The 26,933-nt window shown below is 50.1% G+C and overlaps 2 long non-coding RNA genes across 2 annotated transcripts; one reads left to right on the top strand and one right to left on the bottom strand.

Moving 5' to 3' along the window:
- Positions 1-1,357: 1,357 nt before the first annotated feature.
- On the bottom strand, positions 1,358-4,256 carry LOC144286115 (uncharacterized). The gene is made up of 2 exons (XR_013354217.1): positions 4,090-4,256; positions 1,358-2,082 (listed from the first exon to the last, which is right to left on the bottom strand). It is a non-coding gene; the product is annotated as an uncharacterized LOC144286115 (long non-coding RNA).
- On the top strand, positions 1,407-25,150 carry LOC144286114 (uncharacterized). Its single transcript, XR_013354216.1, has 3 exons — positions 1,407-1,846; positions 22,288-22,373; positions 22,641-25,150. It is a non-coding gene; the product is annotated as an uncharacterized LOC144286114 (long non-coding RNA).
- The last annotated feature ends 1,783 nt before the right edge of the window (positions 25,151-26,933 follow it).

Here is a 26,933-nt window from a genome sequence, read left to right as displayed (position 1 = left end):
ACAGTCCATCCCTCCTTCCATCCCTCCCTCAAGGAGCTCACCCTTTACGTCTTGTTGGTTGGGAAGTGGAACCACGGGATTAGCTGAGAAGCCAAGGGAGTGGGACATGGAAGGTCAGAGAGAGGGAGAAACTAGCTCTGATAGGGCCCAGGGCATCCTTGAGGGCATCCTTGAGTGTGAATCTGCAGTTTTCCTGGGACTAACCCATGGGGGGCCTTGACCCAGGCTGTTACTCCGCCAGGAGCAGGAAAAGACCATCTCATGTGCTCACTTCACACCCGGAGGTAGGGTGCAGGCTCAACGTGTACTGCACTGTGAGGAGACTATGAGCCCGGTTTGCCAAACTGTATGGCTACTGTGGGGCTGCTGGGTGAGGGGGGCTTCCTCATGCTCAGAGAGGATTCTCCATGACATAAAAGGCTGTGCAGAAATGGCCTTTACAGAACAAATTTTCTTGGTATCTTCTTTTCCTTCTCTTCCTCCTCCCCCTCCCCCTCCTCCTCCTTCTAAAGGAAATATGCTTGGTAAGAAACATGTGGCGGACCCCTGCATTGAGCTCCTGGTCATAGTTTCTTTTTTGGTTTACATTTTTTAAAAAAATTGTAGTTAATACACAACATAAAATTTACCATCTTAGCCACTTTGAAATGTATAGTTTAGTAGCTCTAAGTACATTTGCACTGCCGGGAAACCAATCTCCAGAACCATGTCATCTTCTAAAGCTGAAACTCTATATCCATTAAAAAAAAAAAAAAAAAAAAAAACTTTCTGGGGGCACCTGGGTGATTGGTGATTGAGCCTTTGGCTCAGGTCATGATCCCGGGGTCCTGAGATTGAGTTCCACATCAGGCTCCCCTGCCTCTCTCTCTGCCTGTGTCTCTGCTTCTCTCTGTGTGGGTCTCTCATGAATACATAAGTATCTTTTAAAAAACAAAACAAAACAAAACAAAACAAAAAAACCCTTTCTGTGTCTCCCTTGCCCCCACTCCCTGGAAACTACCATTCTACTTTGTCTTTATGAATTTGACTACCCAGGTCCTTCCTATAAGTGGAATCATACAGTACTTGTCCTTGTGGGTCTGGCTTATTTATTTAGCATCATGTCTTCATGTCATCCACGTTGTAGCATGGAGCAGAATGTCCTTCCTTTTAGGGTTGAATAATACTCTACCATCGTATGGACATACCACATTTTGTTTACTCATTCGTCTGTCAGTGGGCATTTGGGTTGCTTCGACCTCTCGGCTGTTGTCAATGCTGCCGCTGTAACATGAGAATGCAAATACCTATGCGAGTTTCTGCTTCGTCATTCTTTCGTGTCCCTACCCAGAAGTGGAATCACTGGATCAGACGGTAATTCTATTTTTAATCTTTTAATGAACCGCCATACTATTTCTGGCCATAGACTCTTAGACACAAGAGGAAGCTCAGAAACCACACACGCCTGCTTATGGACAGGGAAATGGGACCCTTCTTTCTGCTGGTGTCATGTGAATTGGTAGCCTAGTCAAGATTAGAACACGGGGTTCTCGGTGAGTGCCTCTAGTACCTTCAAAGGCAGCTCTGGGAATGCCTCACAGAGGCACAGTAATTCTGTAGACAGGGGCACAAGAGCCCAGAGACGCAGGGGCTCTTGAAGCCACATGGCCAGCTGGGTAGGTGAGTGGGCATTCTCCTGGCCGCATGTGTTCTAGCTCCCTGGGGCTCCGGGAACCTTCCCCATCCTAAGCTTTCAGGTCTGGAGGCAGAGCCCTTTCCTCCGGTCTCCAAAGCCCCAGCAGGATGGAACTGGATGGTGTGGAAAGAGCACGACACGGAGAGCCTAGGCCTTGCTGTGTGATCTCAGGTGAGTCATTCTCTTTCTGAGACCTCAGGGCCTCAATTTACCCTCCTGTATGGTTGAGAAGAGGCAGCAGAACTCCTGGGACCCTTGTGGCTTTGCTCGTCCCCTTCTGAGGCAGCCTCAGTTCCTGGGGTGTGTGTTTACCCGCTCCCTCTGGTGGAGGCAGGACCAGGGTTCCCCTAGCTCCGAGGTCTTCTGCTTTACAGGTGGGTAGATGACGGCCCTGGGGACCAGGAGCACTGCAAGAAGAGTGGATGGGAATTCAGGCATCCAGGCCGCCCAGACAGGAACACCCCACACCTTTCCTCTGTGTCCTTGCCATGACTGGAAAGGCATGGGGCACCCTAGTCCCTGCTGAGCCTGCGCCATTTGCCCCTAGGAGTCAGCGTTGCTGAGGACCCAAGGGGACAGCCACCCCCAAGGCCTTCATCCTTCAGCTCCGGGGAAGGCCCTGGGCCCTGAGGGTCAGCCCGTCACCCTGAGCTCATTAGGGAGGCATAAGGTTCAATATGAGAGTGACACCAAGAGATGGCTGGGTCTCTAATAAACGTCCCCTCCCACCCCAGCTGGCCGGCACTGTGCAAACATTAGGTGGTAGCCAATATCACTTATGTATTACTGAGCACTTAGGCAGCTGTTCTGGGTTTCTGCCCAGAGGGCCCTCCTCCCTTTTCCCATCCAGCCGGCCCCTGTCTCCTTACCCAGGCCACCTCCTCTCTGCTCTCGCCAGTTTTGTCCTGAGCTGCCCCTGCCACCTGAGGGTTGATCACAAAGTGCAAGCCCGTCACAGCCACATGGAGGCATCATTACCCCAACATTCCAGCTCAGGAGACTGCCTCTCAGACAGTGTAAGAGACTCCCTCAAGGGCACGCAGGTGGTAAGTGGTCCAGAGCCAGGGCTGGACCCCAGGCAAGTTTGGGGAATGATCTGAGTCCTGGGGCAGCCTCCCACCTGCTTGGAGCTGTGCTGGGGAGGAAAGGGGGCATTTGGTTCTAGCAAAGTCAGTGACTAAATGAGTGATTATGCTTTAGAAGCCAGCCATGCTCATGGGCGATGGAGCCCGCAGGCCTGGTCTGGGATTCCAGGACGGACTCTCTCTGATGGCTGTGTGGCCCTGGACCAAGCGCCCAGCTTATTTGAGTGGCTGCTGCTCCATCCTTACCTGGGGAGTCAGAATCATGGGAAACATCCTGCTTGGTGAGGCTGTGAGCCCTGTGCTGTGAAGGAGAGGTTCTGTTCCCACTGGTGGTTACTGTTTTACCCTTATGGGTAGAGCACAGTACTCTCAGGAGAAGAGAGAACTGGAACCTTCTGAAGGAAGACCTGACTCCCACCCTGCCAATTCCAGGAAAGCTTAGCCTCTACCACCGCTAACCCCAGCTGGAGGGGACAGTCGGTCAGCCCTTCCCATCTACTGACCTACTGTCATTGAGGTCAGAGCCCCAGGAATCTGAGGGACCTACTGGTCTCGCCGCTAAGGCCCAGAGAGGGAAAGGGGCAGGTGGAAAATCACACAGCAATCAGTGGAGGAATGTGGTCCCTCCCAGTTCCAAGCCTCTTGCCTGTGCTGCTGGCCCGGGGCTCAGCAGAGGATCTGTAGACATCTTCTTCTTCTTCTTCTTTTTTTTTTTTTTTTTTTTTTTTAAGATTTTATTTATTTATTTGAGAGAATGAGAGAGAGCGAGAGAGAGAGAGAGCTCGAACGCACCAGCAGTGGGGAGGGGCAGAGGAAGAAGCAGACTCCCCCTTGAGCAGGGAGCCCTACAAGGGGCTCCATTCCAGGACCCTGAGGTCATGACCTGAGTCGAAGGCAGCCGCTTAGCAAGACTGAGCCACCCGGGCGCCCCAGATCTGCAGACATCTGGACGTCCTCCCTGGGTGAACATTTACAGCAGGGGTCACCAGCAGAGTTCCTGCATGCCCTGTGATGTGGGGTGGAAAGACAGCAGGGAGGGATGGAAAAGACTCCAGAAGGCCCAGAGAGCTGGCCTTGCCAACCTGAGGGATGGAAGAAGCCCTGCCATCCACCGTGTGCACAGCAGTGGGCTTGGGGCCGGGCCAGGAATGGGGGATTCAGACTGTGGTGCAGTGATTATCCTGGCCAGCTCCTGGTTCCCATTTTCCAGTTGAGAAAACTGAGGTGCAACAAGGTTCAGTGGTCTCCCCAAGGCTGCATGGCTTTGGTTCTGCAGGGACACCAGCTTGACCAGCCTCCAGAGGCCCTGCCCTTCTCCCTGGGCCTTACCTTCCCCACCGGCTTTTGGGCTTCCGGGCAGGCCCAGCCTGGGACTCAGGTTCTGCTCGGTCTGGCTCCTGCCCCTCTCCTGGGTGGGGCGGGGCTGTACTTATCTCTCTCGCTTACCCCTTGCCCTCTGGCTCTGGTCCGAGCTCCCTGTACCGGCCCCTGGGGCTGCCCCCTGGTGAGTGATGACGTCAGACTTAGCACATTGTCATGCCATGGCCACCCCCAGGCTGCATCAGCAGCTGCCTGGCTGAATAATTCATCGAACCTTGTTTACTCTTCCTGGCTGTTAGTGGCTCTCAAAACCCCACCACAGCCTCCTCCCAGGTCCAGCTGCCCTGGCCTCCACCTCCCTCTCCAATTTGGCCACCGGAAAGCTGTTCTGGGCCTGGACCGTGTGCATTGGCCATGAATTATTCAGGCCTCATTTGGCTGGAGCCAGGGCGGATATTGGGGCCGGAGGAGAGTCTGGGCCATGCAGTTCGTCCCATTTGGGGCCACGTGGAAGGTGCACGAGGAAGACAGAGAGATCTCTGTTCCCATCTCTATCTGAGCTGAAACCCACGTTCTGTTGGATCCAGAGTCATCTGCCAGTTGTGAGCCCCAGGGAGCCGTGTGCCTCCGTGAGAGGCTCCCAAGCCCGAAGCACAGAGACACACACTTAGCTTACTATCAGGCTTCCGGCCTGAGGGTGGACTGCCAGGCCTATGTTCCAGCGAGGGGATGACACATTCTGTCCGAGGGGCCAGGGACATGGCTCAGGAGTCTGACAACCTGCGTGTAAATGCTGATCCCTCTGCCTCGCAGCTGAATAACCTTGGGCAAGTTCCTTAACCTCTCTGTGCTCATTTGTTCCATCGGTCAGGTGAGGATAAGTGTGCCTGCCACCCACAGATCGTCGTGCAGAGTGGACTAGATCATGCCTCCAACATGGCATGGAGTGTCTCACATGATCTACTTACACACCACACTGTGTTTTCACGGCTTGGTTACTTGTTTGCCTCTCCCATCATCCGAGAGCTTTCTGGAAAGAGATACGGGGTCGTATTTCTCTCAGCAAGAGAAAATAGTTCTTTTCTCCAAGAAGGAGTCCTAAGGTGGCTCCTAGTAGATGCTTGGTAAATGCTTCCTGAATGAATGAATAAATGAATGAGTGAGAAATTGCTCTCCAGAGAGGCAATGGGCTGATTTATGGAGCAGTGAGTAAGCTCCTTATTGCCAGGAGTGTTCCATTGGGCCACGATTCACCAGGCATTTCATCGAGAGGATTGATGCCCTGGTTAGAAAGGTGCTTCTACAAGCTCCTCCTCCCTCATTAAGCTGCAGTGGTTCCAGGATTTAATGAACACACATGGGTTGTAGGAGTTGGTGGTGGTAGGGGGTGATGAGGACAGTGATGGTGATAAAAGGGATAAATCCTATGTCAGGTGGGGTGAGGTAGACAGAAGAAACAGCTGACCCACTGGTCCAGCCTATCATATACTCTGTTCCTCACAGGCAAGGAATGATGGCTTCTCTGGATTTTAGGCGCTGAGTAAGTACTCGGTTGAATTTTACTACATGGGTGAGTGTCCCCAGTCCTTAGACCATCAGGCCGACTCAGGACTTACCCTTTCCCAATGCAGCATACAAACTCCTTAGTCTGACCCGATCCAGCTTCTGTGGCACTGTTACTTAGTTCTTTGCCTCGGTTTCCCCAGCCATAAAAGTGGGTCCCCTGAGTCGCTGATCTAAACTGGCTCATCCTGGTCCGCCTGGGCCTGCCTGGCTGGACCCTTAGCCATCGGGCTTCTGGCAGCCACAGGCATGGGGGTAGCACACCCACGAGGTGGAGTACTGATAAACTATTTTGATATTTCTGTTGCTTTCAGAAAGACAGCTTCCAGGATTCAAGACCAGGTGGTGCTGGTCTTTTTTTGGAGGTGCTAATTAATAATTTAACTTCATATAATGATAATTTTATCTTGTTGCAGTTTGTGGATTTATGATTATCTCATCCATCCGCTGTCTGGTGCTCAGCATGGAGCGTCTCTCCCGCTGTTTACGGGAGCATGCTTCTGGGAGAAGTTCCCCACAGGGAGGGGCGCCGTGGGAGGCATCTGCATGGAAGGTCTCCCAAACCCATTTCTTCGGCCCGGCTCCTGGAGTCTGTGCAGTTGGGCAGCTTTCTGCAGTCTCTCAAGGGCTGCTTTGCCCAGGAACGGAGGATGGAGCCAGTGACCTTTCAGCTCCACTCATCTTGGTTTCTGTGGAAATGGGTACCAAGAGGGAGCCCAGAACCAGCCTATCGCAGCGGGAAGGGCTCTGAGAGAGTGTCACAGCTGGCACCACCCTGCCCTCCTCTGTTAGGGGGACTGAGGCTAGAGACAGGAGGTACTGGCCTGGGGTAATGAAGCAGCCAGTCACAGGGCCTAGAACCCCCGTCTCCCATGCCCAGCGAAGTCATGCGCCCTTGAGCCTCTCCCTCTTCCGCGAGCTGACCCATCCTTCCTGCCCCTCCCCTGAACAGAGAGACTGGCACTTGGTTGGGGGTGGTCCAGGTGCATTTTGCATGGAGGCAAGGAGTGAGCCCTCAGGCCCCCTCCCCCCATGAGGGTTGGGGACCAGAGCACCCTGACTGCTTTTCTTGTTGGCAGGGGACAGATGGGGATAAATCCCCAAAAGAAGGATTTGCAAGCATGGTTGGGGACCCCCCCCCAACCTGCCCCGGAACATAAACAAAACCCTTTCTTGGCCTCAGGTTCTCCTCAGCAGGTGGCATCCTACTTGTCCAGAAGTGAGTGTGGCTTAGGTTCACCTCACCTGGAAGAGACAGTGGAGCTAGGACCAGGGCTAGGAAGCAGTGAGGCTGGAGCAGGAGGCAGGGGCTGAGCTCTGGAGGACCACTGCTGATGTCATCTGCAGCCTCTGAAGGGTCTGAAGCCAGGAATGACCTGACTGCTTAGGTGAGATGCTTGGCCTCTAGGGGCTTCCGTTCATTCTCTTGTGATATAAGGGAGAGTGCTCTGGTTGGATGGCAGAGGCATGTCTGCCCAGACAGGGCGGGCTCAGCTGGGTTTCCTCTGATGCCAGACAGGGCTATGGAGTGGGATGTAACTGTTGGCCTCTTCCCCTCTGTCCACTTGGGGTCTCAGTTTCTCCTCCACCCAAAGCTGGGCTGGGCCCCAGGCCCCAGGTTGGCCTCAGCCTGCACTAATGAGATGCTAATGCTCAAGACCAGATTGGCTGTGGCATCAAAGTGTGTGGGGACCTTCCTGACAGCTTGAGAAGCCTCCAGCCACTCTGGGCAGCTTGAGCTCTAGGCCGGGATGTTTTTCCAGCAACTGTACCTGTCACTTCTCATTATAGCTGGTGCCCACTGTACCTGCCATGGGGCCGTAGGGCATAACTGGCCCTGTTCTTCCCCAGAGTCCCAGGGAGGCTGAGGCCAGAACTGATGGGATTCCTGGGGCCTCCGGAAGCTTCCTTGGTGCCAGGATCAGGTCTCGGCCATTCCAGATCCCCTTGGCTGTGGCTCAAGTGCGAGATCTCACAAAGATCTCACATGCTCAGAACGACATGAGGACTTTTCTCTGTTTTGACTTCTCTGACCCGGGCCTGTGACAGTTTGCATTCAGACAAATCTCAACAATGACACAAGCCTTCTCCCCTGGATGCTTAGAATTCAAGAACTTTAGAAGGTCAGAACTGAGCAGTCCTTAATGATTAGCAAGTGCAGGGGATTTTATTTTTAGCATTTGTTTTTGGTTTGCCTTAAAAATTGTCCAAATAATGCATCTACAAATCAAAAAAAATTTTTTTAAATATCAAAAGGCTTATAATAAAAAAGCACAGTCTTTCCCCACCCTTCCTACTTCTACTCTTGCTTTTCACAGGGACAGCATATTTTTAGCTCTTTCAGCATTCTGTTTGCTGTGTGCCTTCGTATTTTTAAGTAATGTGAGTACAATGCTGTTTCTTGCTTTATCAGTTGTAGATACCATCTATTGATTTCCCACTATGGTAGGCAAGGATTTCGCTCTGAGACCCACCCCACTTCTGTCCCTTTCTCTTTATATAGATATACTGTACATTTTAGTCAAGTCTAGAACACTATGATGATGATGTAAATGTGGCTCACTTGAGATGCAAGCAATGGATTATGATTTTCTTTCTCATACTTTTGTTCTGTTGTGGCAAAGAAAGTTGGTGCCCTTAGGATGACCTGTCTGCGCCATCCATTTCTCTGTTTCTGTTTCAGTTAGGTAGGGGTCATGGGCTAGAGTTCTCCCTTTGAGCCAAGGCAGTGAAGAGGCTGTCTGCCTCTTCCAGCTCTGGCTTCCCTTGTGAGGAGACTCTGCAGGCTCTGGGTTCCATGGGGTCCTCCAAAGGGAGGACTGGCTGGCTCGTATGGGATCACATGTGAGTGAGAAATAAACTCTTATTGTCTACCATTGACATCTAGTATTAACCACCTGGAAAAATATACCCAGAGGTAACAAGCACCTCATATTTTCAATTATGTTGATTTTTAAATTTTTTTTTCCAAATGGTGCATCAGATCTGCCATAGCATTATTATCAGCATTTGTTCACAAACATTGCCTTATATCAACTCCTCTTTCAATCCCTCCTGTTTCCCTGGGTTCTTCCCTCCTGGAGCCCTGAATTCCTTGGACCAGTCTGACCTATTACTCTGTAGACCTGCCGCAAAGTTGTTATCCTGCGAATTTCCTCTGCCAGTCTCCTCCGCTGAATCTCCTGTCTTCCTGGATTCTGTAGTTCAGATTCACCTCCCAAATTGGCCAGAGTACATCATCTGGTAGCTTACTAAGTAAAAAAGTGTGCCAAGTGAATTTTTTGAATCCTTCCATATCTAAAAAAAAATATTTATTTTCAACTTCTATATTAATTGTGTGTCTAGGTATAGAATTCTTTATGGAAAACAATTTCTCCCAAGAATTTAAAAGGTACTGCTTTACTGTTACCTAGTATGCAGTGTTGCTCTTGAGAAGCCTCACAGCCATCCTGACTCATGGTCCTTTCTATGAAACCTGTCCCCTCCTCCCCCAAAGGTCTTAGGATCATCTCTTTGTCTATAGGTTCTGACATTTTACAACAGGATGCCTTGGGGTGGATCTATGTATTGTTCTGGGTACTTGGTAGGGACTTTGATCTGGAGGTTTTTAAGTGCTGGGAAATATACTCGAATTATTTCTTTGATAATTCCTTTCCTTCCTTTTTCTCTGTTAGCTGGGTGCCAGCTCCTGGGTGGCAACCTGTTTGAGTTAACCTTGGCTGCAATAATGTTACATAACAAACCAACCCCAAACTTGATGGCTTAAAACAAAAGAAAACAAAAGTACTTACTCTCACGGATCTATAGTGGAGCATCACGGATTTAGACTGAACTTGGTTGAGTGGCAGTGTTGCCTGGGCTCCCCATACACCTGGAAGTAGGTTACTGGGGGCTGATCTAAGATGGGGTTGGTTGGTGGAGGTTAGCTCTGCTCTACATGTGTCTCACTCTCACTGTGGGGCAGTGGGCTAGTCCAGACATGTCCTTGGCCTAGTGATGGTAAAGAAGCAAGAGCTCAATTCCATAAGAGCTTTCAAGCCTTTGGTCACACCTGTGGCCACTAATGGCCCAAAGCGAATCAGATGACAGCACCCCAAATCAAGAGATCCCTTTAGTGGAGTGAATTGCCAAATCACGTGACAAAAAGTTTGGATATTGGAATGAGCAAAGAATCAGGGCAATCAATGCAATCTGCCACACTTCTTTAAATTGTATATATATATTTTTTCAGTGCATCTATGCATCTATGCCACACTGACCTACTTTCTACATTTGGTGGACACTGTCTTATAACACATGTTGTGTGTTTTATGTCACATTTTACATTTTCTTTCTTTCTTTTTAAATATTGTATTTATTTATTCACGAGAGATGCAGACAGAGAGGCAGAGACATAGGCAGAGGGAGATGCAGGCTCCCTGCAGGGAGCCGGATGAAGAACTTGATCCCAGGACCCCAGATCACGTGATCACATCCTGAGCTGAAGGCAGATGTCCAACCACTGAACCACCCAGGAGTCCCTTCCTCCCTTTCTTTCTTTCTTTCTTTCTTTCTTTCTTTCTTTCTTTCTTTCTTTCATTAAAGATTTGTTTTATTTATTTGAGAGAGAAAGAAAGAGAGCACAAGCAAGGGGAGTAGCAGAGGGAGAGGGAGCAGTAGACTCTCTGCCAAGCGGGGCTCCATCCTAGGACCCTGAGATCATGACTTGAGCCAAAGGCAGATGCTTAACTGATTGAGCCATATGGCACCCCACACACATTTTTTATTTTCTAGAGCTCTTTCCTGTTCTCAAATTTTTCCTTTTTCGTAGTATTCTATTCCTATTTTATGAATGCAATATACATTCTATCTTAATTAGAATATTCTAATTAATATTCTAAATGTAAGGTTTTTACATTCAGAAAACAGTTTATAATTCTTTACATCATTTCTTTTCCCTCCTGGGTCATACACCTGCCTTTGTTCTGCTTGATTTCTATCTTAGTGATAAGAGCTCACAGCATGGTGTTCTAAAACATAGACTCGGGGGTGACCCCTTAGGCCCATAGCTCAAGTCCATGGCTTATTAACTAGATGACTATTCTTGGGCTTGGCTTCTTTTTTCCTTAGAGTCCTTATCTGTAAAATGAGAACAGAAATAGTAGCTTACCTCAAGAATTATTGGGAGCATTAGAAAAGTCACCACATTTGAAGCACCTGGAAACATCCATTCCTAGCACCCGGCAGGAAACCTTAGTTACCAGTTGTCCATGGTAGGATCTCTTCTCAAATACATGTGTGATACTGAGAAGCTGATTGGCAGTTTAGCGTTGAATTTTGTGGAAAGGTGGACTTCAGTGTGGAGTCCTGGGGTAGGGGGGAGGGGCGTAGGTTGGTCTCCTGCTCTTAAAGTTGGACATCATGTTGGCATTTTAAACTATTCTTTTGTATTCATAACACTTTTTTCCCCCAATAAAGTGGGTAGCAGTGAGAAGTTCTATGACTTATGGAGCCTTCTCAATGATTTCTGTTTAGATTTCCATGTAATCCCCCCATTTCCAGTTCCAATGGTCACTCTCACTCTACCTGAGCCCCTGGGGTTTGCTATTATTTTAAGAGGCCTGAGGAAAGAAATATGACACAGCTGTCTTTAACTAGAAGTCAAGGCTACATTTTCACACTGTTTGAGCTGCAGAAACTGTCGTTTGATGAATATTTCCATGGCAGCCCATATGTAAAACAGGGAAAAGTAGAAATGCCCTGTGGGGAGTGGGGTGAGGTCTGGAGACCCCCACTTACTCTTTCCACGCCAGCATCCCTTGGAGACGTTGGATCTCCAGCACCCTCTTTGAAAACCCTGAGACACAACCATCCCTGCCCTCCTTTGATGGATGACCCATACCAGGCAAGGAGAGCAAAATGTCTGGAACTTGGCATCTGACCCCCAGTTCAATGCTCTCCCTTCCATACTTTGTTACATCTGAACAGAGAGTATGTGGTTGGTTTTCATTTCACCGCTGCAAAAAAGTTAAGGATATAATTTCAACTTCCTCCCCACAAACTCCTGCAGGGTCTAGCATCTCTGACTCTATCTCGACATTCTGTTTTCATCCCTGCCACCACTGGGGATAATGACAAGGGGCCAGGAACTGCTACCTGCCAAGGACAATAGTTCTACCTTTGATTTGTCCTAAAAGTTTCTCTTCCCATAATGCAGCCTCCATCAGACTCTGTGATCTGAGTTCCCACTTGTCCCCTTCGGGTGTCCCCGTTCCCGTCAGCAGTGTCTCTGCACCCCTAGCCCATGCTTCTGCTCATCTGAAGAGCCTCCCAGGTCATGGATTCTAATGGCCAGACACAGCTGAGAACACCTGTTTCTCTGTCTTGGGCAAAATTCTACCTTCTTTCAAATGTCAACACAAATGCCGCCTTTTTGGAGAAGTCTTGCCCTGAGAAAGTTACTGACTGATATCTTGAGATTTATTTATCCTTCTATAAAATGGGTGCTTGGAGCATGCCTTCCTGAGTTTGGGGGAAGATCAAATATGCTCACATAGGACTAGCACAGTGCTGATCAAGCACACACACACACACACACACACACACACACACACACACACGGGCTCAGTTTAGCCATTTAGCTCTTATTATTGTGTGTGCATCTATTGTAAAAATGTCCCATGCTGTCTTTTGGTGTGGGTCTACTTTTCCACCAGATGGGTGGGTCTCAGCAATAACTGTGCCTTAGAATCACCTGGGGGGGGCGCTTTTTAAAAATTGGGTTCCCTGGACCCCATTTCAGATCAATTGACTCTGAATCTCAGGAGATGGAGCCCAGGCGCCAGCATTTTAAAAGCCTCCCAGGCCTGGATACTATCAGATAACCAGGACTGAGAATGCTGAGTTGGTCCAGGAGCTGCTTGAGAGCAAAGAGCAGTCTCTGCCCATTTTAAAATTTGTGACATTGCGATTTATACTAAGAAATATATATTTGGTCTTTGTCCCATTTCTGACACAGAGATTTCCTAAAACTCTCAGAATTTCCTAAGTGATTAGAGTGAAAAGGTGTCCTTTTTATGTTAATGAGGCAACTTTTGGGAAAGCCTCTAACTCATTTTAAGGAGTGGGCTGGTTACCAGGAGAGCCAACCTTGTGATTAGAAGGTTGGAGCTTTGAGTCCCTCCCTAACTTTCGGAGAGAGGGGAGGAGAGGTGCTGGAGATTGAACACTATTGCCAATGGCCAATGATTTAACCAACCATGCTCATGTATTGGAATTTCCATAAAAACCAAAAACGTGGACTCTGAGAGCTTCCAGGTTGGTGAACATGTGGTGATCCAGGGAGAATGTTATGCTCTGAGAGCATGGAAGTTCTCCCTTTCTGTGGACCTGGTCCTGTGCATCTCTTCCATCTGGCTGTTCCAGGGTTGTATTCTGTCAAAATAAACCAGTAACCCAGCAAGCAAAATGTTTCTCTGAGATCTATGAGCTGCTCCAATGAATTAATCAAACCCAAGGAGGGGGATCCTTGGAACCTCCAATCTGTAGCTGGTCAGTTCAAAGCACAGGTGACACCTGTGGGGCAGGGGTGGGGAAGTGGAGGAGATAGTTTTGTAGGGCTAAGCCCTTCACGGGAGGGGGGGTAGGCGCTGATGCGATCTCCAGGTAAATAGTGTTAGAATTGAGTTGAGTTTAAGATACCTAGCTGGTGTTGGAAAATTGCATGATGGTTTGGGGGCAACCCCCATACATTGGTCCTGGGTGTCGAGTCGTAGTATCATACACAGCGCCTTGCATCCAGGATTCCCTAACTCTTGAATGGATGAATGAATGTTAGATGTGTTAGGAATAGAAGTCAAAGCTGGAATGAGAGGGACTTTGTGGATGAGGGTTTTGCCTTGAGGTGAATTGGGATCAGACCAGACCTGGCTGGCTGATGGGGTTCCAGCAGAGGGCACTGGGATGTCTGCTCATGCCTGAAGGGGAGGCTTTGCTCCCAGGTCTGGGGATCACTCACCTCACAAAGTGCTTTCATTAGACCTCATCCCAATCCCACAAGTAGGTGCTATTCCTTCTTAATCTTCCTATGATCCCATTGGACGGAGGAGGAAACTGTGGCCCAGAGACATGGTGACTTGACCCCACTCCCACACTCTACCACTGTCTCCCAGTCAGAGAGCTGCAGATCAGTCCAGGGACCTGTGTCTCCTGACACCTGGCCCTGTGCTTGGAGTGAGGTCAGAGCCACCCCATCTTGTCTTCTGAGAATGAGTCATGCAGCAGGGAGGCTGAGGAGTGGAGAGTCCCCTCTGAGAAGGTGGCTCCAGGACCGGGATTCCTCTTGGGGACAGACGTGTGGGAGGGGGCCTGGGGAAGCTTGGGCTGTAGTAGAACTCCTCTGTGTGTGGTGTGTGTGTGTGGTGTGTGTGCCTGCTGCAGCGCTATGCATCATGTGTGCTGCCATATGGGATGCTTGTTTGTCGTTGCCGTAGTGGGTGTGTGCCGTGACTTCAGAGCACCAAGAGCTGCTCAGAGCCAGCTCCTGGCCATTGGGAGACGGACTCCCAAGCTGGGAGTTCAGGGGCTCCAGCGGCTGCTCCTCCCCAGGGAAGGCCACAGACGGGAAAGCCCTCTCGCCAAGCCAAGCCGGAGCTCCAGTGCCCTGGGGGGAAGGACCCCTTTGTCTAGGACACCACACCTTTCTTCTCCCTGGCCCCACTACCCTCACCAGAGTGGCTTCTTTCCAGAGAAGAAGTGGGCAATGTGCAAAGGCGGCTGCCTGTGGCTTTCCTTGCCTTGCCCCCACTCGCTGCCTCGCCCCTGCTGAGCCTCCTCATCTGCCAGGCTGGCTTCTGCGGGAAATTTCCCTGGGCACCTCTACTTCTGACTGCGTGTTAATTGCTTAGTCTCCAGCCTCCCCATCTAGCTCAGAACAGGGGAGAGGGTCACCTTGCCACATAACTTTACCCCTGTTTGAACAGGAGGTGGGAGGAGCCAAACGGGGTAGCAGGCTGGGGTGCTGTGTCTACCACAAAGAGGACAGTGGGTGTGAGGGGTTCCATACCCCAGTCTGGCCCTCTGCCCCCTCTTCCTTCTTCCACTCCTGGATTTACATGCACAGAGGACTCCTCTCAGGACCTGAAGGTCTTTGAAGAGACACTCCCCCCTAGTTGCCCAGACACCTGTAGGGGATGGGTCAAGCCTGTCTCAGGTGGGGGGAGAGGTCTTTTCCAGGGGATGGTGTGGAGTGAAGGGGTGGTAGCCCAGAGGGGAGCCTGCTTGGAGCTAAGGGAATGGTTTACATGGGCCAAGGCCTCTTCCTCGTTTTGCTTCTCATTAGTGACATCGAGGGTGTCTTTTCCCTTGAAAATGACTATCTCAAAAAAAAAAAAAAAAGAAAAAGAAAATGACTATCTCTCTCCCCAAACTCATAGATTTGTCCCACTCCGCATAGCCCCTGCTGCTCAGGCCTTGGATTGACAGGGAGAAAATGGCTTCTTCCCGCATCCTTGGCTGTTCTCTTATTGTGTTGAGGGTAAACTAAGGCACAAGGCAGGAAGTCTTTCTTTCCAGGGCAAATGATCTTAATTCCAGTTCTGACCCTGTGACCATCCTGCTGGGTGACCCTGGGCACATCAATCCTCCCCTCTGTGTTTTGGTTTCTTTACCAATAAAAGAGTCAAAGACGTTGCCAACATCCCATGCTCTATGACAGTCCCTACCCTAGTGGAGCCAACAACTATATAAGAAACAGTAAGGGATTTACTGTTTTACTTTACAAATAGCATAAGGATTTAAAATCCCAGATCCTGGGATGCCTGGGTGGCTCAGTGGTTGAGCACCTGCCTTCGACTCAGGGCATGATCCCAGGGTCCTGGGATCGAGTCCTTCATCCGGCTCCCTGCATGGAGCCTGCTTCTCCCTCTGTCTGTCTCTGCCCCTCTCTGTGTGTCTCTCACGAATAAATAAATTTAAAAAATCTTTAAAAAAATCCCAGATCCAAGGTAGAAAGTTACCAGCGAAGGAAAGGAGAGTTAGCATGGTCTATGGCGGCACTGGGTGGTTGCTGCATTCACTTTTGTTGCCTCAAGGTTGGGGCTTCCCATATGAAGTCAAAGGTCAGTGTAAGTGCATGTTGTCTGGTTCCTGCCTCTGCCTTTACCCATAGCCCTCAAAGATTAGAAACCTCTGTAAATGGAGCCATTCCTGGGGGAGAACCAAGGGCTCCCTCTTAAGTCTTAAAAGTACATGAATATTGTCTTAGTAATGTGCTGTACAAATGGGAATGTTTCATTTTGATTATATTTTTACAGACATTTTCCTGGTGACTTTGTGCTATCCTTGTTCTGAGCTCCTAATCCAATCAGTACAAAGATCATAATAAAAAAAGAAAGTGACTGGGCAGGGAGTGGGTTGTGATTGGGTAGGAGAAGATTGAGAATACTGGACTCCTTGATTTAGACAAAATGGATTTGTCTTTCAATCATTTGGAGGATAATCAATCCCTCCATCACCAGATCCAACTTTGTGTACTTTGGCTTGAACTGGGAAAATCAAAGTCATGGAGTATTAAAACTTGAATTAGTACCAAATATAACAATGTCAGAAGAAGGGAGATGAGGGGACAAATTGCACTTGTGCTTGCTATCTGCAGTATGAACCTAAAGTCCTTTGCTTGGCTTTAAAGGCCATCACCTTGTCTTTTCCTCTACCTTCCCCTTCCCTCTGACACCCACCTGCACCCCACACTCTAGTTCTAGGCTGTGTGTCTTACACTTCCAAACACAGTTCATACCTCAGTGCCTTTGCATTTGTTGTGGTCCTCTCCCCGGAATGCCCTCCCAGTCACTTACTTGGAAAATTCCTCCTCCTTGTGATCATGCCTCAGGGGTCTCCTAGTCTGTCAGCACCTGTCTAGGCCTCTCCCTTATTCCCTGTGGGGTTTCTTTTTCGTCACTACTGTCTTTTGTACAAATTTGCCTCATGGTCCTTATCATACAAAATGACAGTTGTCTCTGTGCAGATCTCTCCTACTAGGCTATAGAATCTTTGAGGGAAGTGATGGTGTCTTATTCCTTTCTCTGTACTGAGCATGAGGCCTAGCTACAGCAGGGCCTTAGTATACATTTAGATAATAAATTGAGTGAATGAATGTGTGAATGAATGAATGAATGAATGAATGAATTGGAGAGCATCTGAAGGGGCACCTAGCATAATCTCCTCCTCAAAACTAGAAATCCTTCAATAATAAGACTCAACAAACTGCGCTCTGTGGACTGAAACTTACCAGATGCCTTTTTGTGTGAATAAAGTTTTATTGGAATACAATTATGTCCATTTGTAGACGTATTCCTCATGGCCATTTTTGCACTACAGCAGCAGAGTTGAGTAGTTGGGATTGTATCTTCCTCAAAGATCTGGAACTTTACAGAAAAGTTTGCCTACCCCCAGTCTATAGCATTGGCTCTTAATCTTTTTTTGGACTAGAGATACCTTTGGGAATCTGATAAAAAGCTTTGAATCCATGCACATATACAGAACATTTTGCATTCGGTTTCATGAGGACTGGTGCCCCCTTGAATCCCAGCCATCAATCCCTTCGGGATTCATGGACACAAAGTTAAAATTCTGTTGCTAGTGAGGCTGGAGCTAAGAAGGTGATGGAAAACATGGTACAAGGTACCTTTTAGGAGTAAAAGTCAAATCCCTCAAAAATCAAAACAAAACAATTGCACTGCCCTAGAGCATCCCTGACATATAGTTGGCCATCTAGTGTATAGTATCTTCAGTCCCATGAAACTCACAACTGTGCATTATATTGTGCTATTGCAAGAACACAGTTTGTGATGAAAGCTCATCTTCACACTCAGCTGAGCTCTTGTAACCAGAACCCACTGGTCCTCCTGGGTCTTGAGATCATGGTCCAATGGGCTAAAGCTCATTTTCTCAGCCGATGAGGAAAGGAAAGAGGAACCAGAAGGCAGAGGAGAGCCTTCCTTCCGTGATCTTCCCAAGGAGAGGCATTGCAAGGAGGGGCAGGGAAGAGGAGCCAGAACTATTACAATTGATCAAATGCAGTCTTGCTTCCTTAAAAACAAGGGGTAGCGGGGAGAATGTGTATGTCTGGGAGTTAATGAAGTCGTGAGCAATAGGAGTTAGGCCTCTGGGAAGCAAATTGAGGGCCAAATGAGCTCATTTTTTAGCAGAATTATTAAATTAGTAGTTGAAAGAAACACATTAGACATTATGAATCTTGCTTTTAGCAGAGCCCCTGATAGAGGGTTGCACAGATGCTTGCTGAATTCATTCCACCCAGGATTGGAAGGGGGCTGGCATCGCTGGGCTCCCCAGTGGGAGGGCTTGGATGGGGGTGATGTTTAATGAGCTTCTGGGTGAGGCACTATCTTGGGGGCTTTAGGTCTACTACTCCATTCAATCCCCATAGCACTCAGCAAGGAAGGAGTGACTTTCCTCATTTCAGAAGGAAGAGGAGCTCAGAGGGGTGTGGCTCTCTGCCTCAGCTCATATAGAATCAGCAGCTGAACATGTGGTTGAGTCCTGGTCTACCTTAGTCCAAACCCAGAGCTTTTGTCCCTGGGGGTAAGAGACACCTCCCTGCCAGGAGTTCTTGGGTGCCTTGGGAATGGAGCAAAGAACCATGGAAATAAGTCAGGTGGGAGGGTTCAGACAAGAGCCAGCAGGGAGGGCTGAGAGCCTCAGGTAGTGCTGAGTCATAGGTAGGGGGGAAGACTGGCCCTGGTAGCAGGGCTAATTTCATCCACTGGATTTAGAAAGGTATGGCAAACGGATAGGCATTCAGGGAAGGGCAAGGGCATGGAATCCATGTTGTGGAGAATGGTTGAGTGAACAAACAGGGCTGTGCCATTTGCTTGTGATATTCAGGCCAGTCTTGGAAGACGTTGGAGATTGCTGTGGCCTCTGAGGGTTGAGCTGGGTCAGCTGATGTATCATAGGAGTCAAGGAGAACTTGTAAGGAATGAGCTCCCCAACCTTGGAGACATTCCAGGGGCTGGCATAGCATGGGAGGAGGGCATGACTCCGGGTAAGACAAGAGATCGGCTAAAGTCTCTCTAAACGCTACAATTCTCTATCTGCTGAAGTCAAGCATGAGGAAGGATATTCCTTTTTTTTCTTTAATTTCATTTATTTATTCATGAGAGATACAGAGAGAGAGAGAGAGGCAGAGACACAGGCAGAGGGAGAAGCAGGCTCCATGCAGGGAGCCCGATGTGGGACTCGATCCCAGGACTCCAGGACCACAACCTGGGCCGAAGCCGGTGCTAAACCGCTGAGCCACCCAGGCTGCCTGAGGAAGGATATTCCAAGATCAAAGTTCCCCAGAGATTCCTGAAAGATTTGAGGAGTGTAGTAGGACAATCTGTATTTGTCTCTGAGATCTGCTAGTGACCAACCCTGTGCTTGCACACAGAAGGGAAGGACTTAGTGACCCCACAGGCTCTCTTTAGTCTGGGGATTGCTCCCAGGCAGTGGGGTGACTGATAGGCCTTCCCAAATCCTTCCAGCATGAGGGGGAGGAGGCCTTTCACTTCCAGGGAACCTTCTCTACCAGAGAGAGCCAGACCCATCAAAAATAAGAGAGAAGAAGGAAGCCAAGGCAGGAAGAGATGAGAGGGTGCAGTAGTCTAACTCACCTGCCCTACATACCCTTCCAGAGGTCCTAGTGTGTACCAGAATCTCAGACAGACAGGAAATGAGCTGTGGGGAGCCTACTGTGCAGTGGGCAAGGCGAGGCACGTCCCCAGTCTCTCTCATGCAAACTGGACACAGCCAAATGCCCCAAAAGAGGACAGAAAAGGAGATGGGTTTGCTCAGAGCCAGTAACCTCCTCTATCTGGGACATCTCTGAAGGTGATAGTGAAGTAGTGATCTTGGTAACACGGAGGAGGATTGGATTGGTCTGGAGGAGAAACACTGCAGGGATGGTGAGAGGATGGGAGGATGGAGGAATGGGAGAGACAGCCAGATAGATGGAAGAACCCAATTTTCCAGGGCTTTGAATGCCAGGTCTGAGTTCTTAATGAATGCTGGAGGCAACGAGGTGCCATTGAAACTTCCATGTAGGAGAGGGTCAGGATCAGAATCATGTGGCTCCTGGGTGAAGGCCGAGACTGGAGGCCAGGAGGTCAGGGAGGCAGTTAGTGCAGAATCCAGAGATATGGGCAGCCTCAGGTTGGTTGCTAAGAGGAGCTAGTGAAGAGCAAATGTTCTCAGCATGTGTGCCTGTGTAAGCACATCTCCAGGTGAATGTTTACTTCTCTGAGTGTACACATTTGGGAGCCAACATGCTTCTGTGTGTCTGTTTACCAGCATGGCTCAGGGTGTGTGATTTTATCTTGCTGTGGGGGAATATGCATACCTGTCCTAGGGATCATGACACTTTGATTCTGCCTATGAATATGTGTGTGTGCACATGTGTGGGTTGGTGCATGGACCCATGCACATGCACACCATGCTCAGGCCCCCACCCACTTTTTTTTTTTTTTTAAGTTTTTATTCATCCATTCATGAAAGACACACACACACACACACACACACGCACACACACACACACACAGAGGCAGAGACACAGGCAGAGGGAGAAGCAGGCTCCATACAGGGAACCCAATGTGGGACTAGATCCCTGGTCTCCAGGATCACACCCAGGGCCGAAGGCAGGCGCCAAACCCCAACCACAGGTGCCCCCCCATCCACCTTAATTCCATCTTTTGCCACCACCGTTCTAGAGACATGGACACTCCACATAGTGTACCATGGGATGGGCTGCGTCCATCACCTTTGGGCTTCTCCATCCCCAGCTGTAGCCATTACCATCACCCACTCCTGCCCTTGCGCTCTTAGGTCACCTGGTAATTGCTTTGACCTGCAGGACTAGTGCAAGTCCTTCCTGTTTCCATAGCAGAGGGCTAGGAGGATGCTGTGCATGAGGCCTCTGTTACTAGTTGCAGGACAGAAGAGGACCCCACTCTATAATGCCAAGGCTGGCCCTACACCATTCCAGACAAGATCCCTCAAATGCTCTGACCTGGGGCAAAGCTTCATTGATCCTGCTGTCCTTGAGACCTGAGCCAAGAGGCGTGCCCCGATCTGCTCTGCAGGTAGCCTGCAGAGGGCGTGAGAGGCTTCACTCAGGCTGCAGAGTCCCAATCACCCCTGTTCTTGACCTATGCGGTAACCTTGGGTTGGACCTCTTTTTAGCCTCAGTTTTCCCGGAGAGAATGGGCCCAGGCTGTCTAACCTGGAGCCCCATCTTGGGTTTGGGGTGAAGGTAACTGGGTTGTTATCTGCTATGCTGAAGTGCGTGGGACTTTTGGGGCTGGTCTTGGTTGGTGAATTCCTTTATCCTAAAAGAGGCATGCTGATTAATGTTTAACGCCTGGCTGTCTTCCTGCAAGAAAAAAGTCCTGATCTGCAAAGCCTGCCAATTTCTCCGGTGTAAAGACTCCTGTGACTGATTTCAGTTCACTAGCATGAAGCTACCAAACATGGAGAGAGAGGTGCGCACAATTGGTTCTTGTGAGCTAGTAGGAGTGGCTCCAGCACATCCCTGCTTTTATCCTAAACAACCAACAGCAGCCCAGTCAGAAGAGGAATTTTTTTTTTTTTAAGGATTTTATTTATTTACTCATGAGAGACAGAAAGAGAAAGGCAGAGACATAGGCAGAGGGAGAAGCCGGCTCCCTGCGGGGAGCCCAGTTCAGGACTCAATCTTGGGACCCTGGGATCATGACCTGAGCCAAAGGCAGATGATCAACCACTGACCCACCCAGGCATCCCCAGAGGAGGAATCTAAATCAAAGTCAGACAAGAAGCAAAAGGTCCAGCTTGAGTGCCAAGCACTGGGGCTGAGCGACAGATGAGGCTATAAAGTGAAAAAAGAGCCAGGAAGTTAGGCACTTGGAGGATGAGAAACAGGTTGGGAAGCGTGACGTGTAAGTGGGGCCAGGTCAGGCGGTTCAGGACGGAACTGCGTTATGCTGGGTGATGCATGGACAGCCCAACACGGCCGGAATACATTATCGCCTCCTGCTGTTCCCAGCCTGGGAGGGGGAGGAGGGTGTACGTGATGATGAGGGAGCTGGGCAAATAGACAGGTGTTCCCTGAGCACCAGGGATGACGTCTGAGCAGGCTGAGCCAGAGAAGGGCAAATCCAATTCTGTAATTGTTAGGGCATCAATTCTGGTGACGGTCCCATGAGGGTGATGCCAAGGGCCCGGGGAGGGGGGATGCCCTGGCTGACATCATCTGCTATTTCTGGGCCGATTCACAGCCTCCTCCAGTGGGAACTTCCTTCAGGACATAAATCACCCGCATCTTCTCATGGCTGCCTCATCCTCCCGAGAAAACAGGGAATCCGTGCACATAGGCGTCCCCTGGAGATGGCACAGAGCGTGGAGGGAATACTGTGATCCTGAGGTCACATGGATCTAACCTCTGCCCCTTCTTAGCAGAAGGGCTTTCGTCAAGTCGTTTCACTTCCCTGACATTCCAGCGCCTCAAATGAATAATAATACCTGTGAGGGACAGAAGTGCCACTACTGTGAAACGGTCTATGTGAAGGGTCTGGATCATTGCAGGTACTCAGTGAACATCAAATCTCATCTCCTTTGTTTCCCCTTTTTTAGAGAATATACTCCCAGTGGCCAATCTGTAGAAACTTCCAGAAGGCGATTGATGTAGATTCTTTTCTGGTCCCTTGTCTTGCTCTGTGGTGAGTGACTCATGGGTGGTGGGAGGCTGCCTTTGGGAGGGTGGAGAGGGTAGTGGGATGACGAGGACTGAGGCATCTACCTGGGTGGGGAGTCTGGCTCTGCTGGGGTTCGAGGGAAGCATGTTTTCTCCCCACAGTGTTCAGACTTCTCCTTAGTAACTTCTCTGTCAAGCAAGCCTCAGGGGCCAGGAGAGCAACCTGGGACCTCAGTAGCACAAGGCTCATTTCTCAAGCAGAAGTACCTACCTGCTTGTCTTACCTGTCCAGGTGTCTGCTTGACTCCTGCTCAGTGCCTCGTTCTCTGTCCTTCTGGCCTGGTTGTCTGCTCGCTGGTCCTCAGGAAAGATCGTTAGACTTGTTCCTGCCTGCTGCACTCAACGTCTGCAGAAGGCCGCCTGACTTCCTGTCTGTCCATCATCTGCCTGTAGCCTGCCTTCCCATCGCTCTGATTGCAGCTGACTCTCTTGCACCTGGGCTCTACATTATGAGGTCTGAGTGACAAGAGAGGTGATAAATGAGAGTGAGCAAGTGACAGACGGGAGCACACATATGGGGGATGGAACATGTGCATGCACAGAGGAGTGACAGTTGGGTTGTCCTCTTTGAGACAGGGTCACTGAAGGTCTCCCCAGCCCCAGAGGGGTGCCCAGAACACCATCCATCTCACCTCAAAGCACCGTCTGTCTGCCTCCCTGACCGCAGACAGAGGTGTCCCCTGCGGAGGCTTCAGGAGGAGGGAGGAGGGGAGGGACAGTACCCAAGGCAACCAATGGAGAGGCACATTTCAGCTCAAGAAGAGTGCTTGCAACAATGGAGCTGTCCAACAAACAAAATGGGCTGTTAGTGAGGTAGTGATCTCCCTGTTATTGGAGTCATTCAATCATGGACTGGCCACCCTCCTGTCAGGGCTGCTACGGTGGGGATTCCCGAGTAAGGAATGGATAGGACTGGGGGGTGGAGACAGGCCGACACTTAAGATGCTGACTGGTAGCCCCCATCCCTGTAAAGCACTTTCCACAGTGCCTGGTGCTCAGGAGGCAATCGCGACCAGGACCGCTGCTTGAAGGAGCTCGGGTGAAGTGACCTCGGCCCAGTCCTGCAGCCTTTGAGCTCGAGAAAGATGAAAGGCCAATTAGTGGCAACAGGTTATGAATAAACAGGAGCTGGGAACTCTGGATAATAAAGAGCTTCCCAGAATAGGAATGTCTCCATCTCCCTCACACTGATTTGCATGGCTCCTGTAGGCTTCCCTCCCCTCTCCTAACTCAATTTCAATTTCAATTTCAATGTCAATAACTTCCTTGGCACGACAAGCAGTCAGGGGCTGCCAAAGTGAATTGGAACATTGAGTTTCAGAGTCTCGGACCAGCTCGTCCAGCCAGTGTGGCCGTCCCTTCCTAGGCCTTCCAGGCCCTTCCTGTGTACATGCCTCATCCTCTGTGCCCTTTGGGGATACTTTTTTTTTTTACCCTCCCCAGCTGTCTGTAAGGTTCTTTGGAAAAAGATGCACTCCCTTGTTTGATCAGGATATTCAAATGGCGGTAGCCCATGGGACGTCATGTGTCCACCAGTGTGCCAGGGACAGAAGGCTTAGCCCCTCTCTCCTGAGACCCCAGCCAAGGGGGGAAGCAGATGAGAAGCAACAGTTCCCATAATGTGGCAGGTGTGTTGATGGAAGGGAGCAGGGGGCTCTGGGACACAGAATAGGGGCCTTGGAGCCAGGGTGGAGCCGAGGAAGGTAAGGGAGTGGGGCAACTTTCTGGAAGAGGCAGAAAGAGAGGGACTTCTGAAGGACCCTTGGATGGCAGGCCACCGGGTTCTTTCCCTCATGGGTCAGCGATGGCTGGAATGTCACCATTATCGCAGCCCCCTGTACATAAACCATAACAACTATTGGCCCCACATGGTGTTGGCAGTGGTCAGCTCCTCCGGAACGGGAGGGTGTGGCCCAGAGGAGCAAGAAGAGAGTAAAAGGGAACCAGGTAGGTAATGCACGAGGGCGGTGGGATCTGAAGTGCTGGAGGGGCTATGGCGGTGCATGGTGGCCGAGGCTCCCGGCGTGTCAGTCGGTGGGCTGCAGCAGTGGTGTGGCGCATCAGGGAGCACGCACTTGGACTTGGTGCCTTTATAGAGGGCGAGGACCCAGAGGCAGTGAACGAGGTACTGGTTGGCCAGGAGGCAACAGGGGCACCCTCTGGAGTCTTGGGCTCAGAGCTGGACAGAGGGGCTGAGGCAGGAACAGTCCTGGAGTGTGAAGATGACAGGTGGTGGGGCAGGCGATGCTGGCTCTGCCAGCTTGACATCCCTGCCCAGCGCCAACTGGGGGTTAGATGACTGACCATGGGGAGCCACAGACAGGGGCTGGAGCTGGTTTGCCAGGAGGCCACCATGAGTAGGACCTTGACCCCTCTCTTCCTCCTCTCCTCTCCCCAACTGGACTGCGGAGAATTCTGATGAAACACAGCTCCCCGCCACACCACTACCAAGAGTAGGGCCTGCTAGGGCAAAGCGCCTCTGCCGTCGAGAGGACGTGGGCGCTGCCCCCAGCTATCTTTCCATAGCCTTCGGCCAGCAGAGAAGAGCCCCCAGGATAGTCAGCCCTGGATAAGACCGACTAATGCTCACAGGCCAAGGGGGTCTGCTTGCGAGTCTGGTGGGTTTCCCATGGGATTGTGCTGACCCAGGAGAAGCAAACTCCTCGCCAGAAGTGCCTCCAAACTCTGGGTTCCTGGGGACCCCTCTACCACTGCGTTGTGAACATTTGCAGAGGCTGCAACCATCCTTGGGGCCTTCTCCCTTGTCCATCTTCAGGGATTTGGGAGAGGCAGTCGGGGAGGGGAGGCTGGAAAGGCGGTGGGCCACGATGGAATGAGGTCACTGAGGATGCAGTTCCAGTTCTGCTGCTGGGGACCTCTAGGCAAATCCTTCCATTTTCAGGACCTCAATCAACTCCTCAGGAAGGTGAGGGGAAGGGACCAGGTCAGGGGGTTTACAAAGAAGGTTTCTCAAAAGACTCTTGTAAGCTGTGCCCAGGGAAGAAGTTTGGGAAAATGGACTCTCCATCCTCCAACTTAATTAAAGCCTCCAAAAACTGTTCTGTTTTCCAGTTGAATGTAGGTGGTTTCCCAGCCCTTGGCTCCCCTTGTCCTCAGCCCATAAAATTCCCCAGTGCCTTCTCCCAAGAAGACAGTGGGCAGGGAGTGCTTCCGAATGGGGCTGGTAGAGCTCTGGAACTTTGTTTGGTCAGGTGTTTCCTGTACATCCTCGGCAACCCGGGGCTTCTCAAACCGCCCATTTTCATCCCAAGGAAGGAAGAGCCCCTGCAACAGAGTTTGGAAAATAGTAGACTACATGTTCGTCTGCAAGATTCTCTCCACCTTTGCAAGTCTAGGTGTCTAAAGAACACAGAACTTCTTTTCTCTAATGTAGGGAGGAGGGAGAGAAAGTGGCATTCTGAAGCTCTTCCTTTTCTTTCTTTCTTTCTTTTTTTTTAAAAAATATTTTATTTATTCATGAGAGATACACACACACACGGGGGGCGGGGGGGGGGTAGAGAGAGGCAGAGACGCAGGCAGAGGGAGAAGCAGGCTCCATGCAGGGAGCCTGATGTGGGACCCGATCCCAGGTCTCCAGGATCACACCCTGGGCCAAAGGCAGCGCTAGACCACTGAGCCACTCATGCACTCCTTGAAGCTTTTCCTATGTGCCCCATGCCGTGTCACCTTTTTGATCGCAAAGCTGCACTGTGGTGTAGGTATGAATTCCCCCACTGGCTGATGAGAACAGTGAGGTATGGACCAGCTCAAGGGATCTGTGGAGACTTCCCTCTGGCCCACTTCATGCAGGTGAGGAAGGTGAGGTAGCTCTGCTTCAAGGTGTGACACGGAGGTCAAAGCTCCCTTTCCAGTAGTCTCAGACTATCTGCCTCTACTAGTTCCCCTGACCGGGGCACTCCCTGCCCACCCTTCCCTTGAGAAAGACATTGGAGAACATTATGGGGTGAGGACCAGGGGAGCCAAGGGCTGGGGAAACCATCTACATATAACTGGAAAAACTAACCCCTGAGAGTTCGGATTCACATAGGGCTGACCTTGTGCAGAAGTATGGAGCTGGCTGTGTGGGTCTGTTGGTCGAGTGCGAAGGAGCTAGCCAGATTAGGGTTCAAATCCTGCCACAAGGAAACTCTCTTAATTAACCCAACTTAAATGATGTCTAGATAAACTGCCCTTTCTATTCCCTCTGTAAATCCTGCCAGTAGCAGCCTGCACACTGGAAACTACCTGGCAGGTAGACGATTCCTTTCTCATCTGCCCATGTTATGTGTGTTCCCAAACCTGTTTATGTCAGTTGTGCAGATAATTTAACCAAGCATGAATAAGCCAATTAAATATGAGTGCAGAAAAGAGTTACATTTCTGTGGTAATTAATTGACGGTTTGGGGCAGGTTGCTAAAAAGTTGCTGTTGAATTTGGTGTGGGCAGGACTCTAAAAGATCTGAAGAAAAAGAAACCTCATACAAGGAGGTTTGTGTACATTGATTGCCTTGCAAGGAATGAAAAC

The sequence above is a fragment of the Canis aureus genome, chromosome 16 (assembly GCF_053574225.1).
Source record: "Canis aureus isolate CA01 chromosome 16, VMU_Caureus_v.1.0, whole genome shotgun sequence".
Taxonomy (NCBI): Eukaryota; Metazoa; Chordata; class Mammalia; order Carnivora; family Canidae; genus Canis; species Canis aureus.
This window is presented reverse-complemented; position numbering and strand designations above follow the sequence as displayed.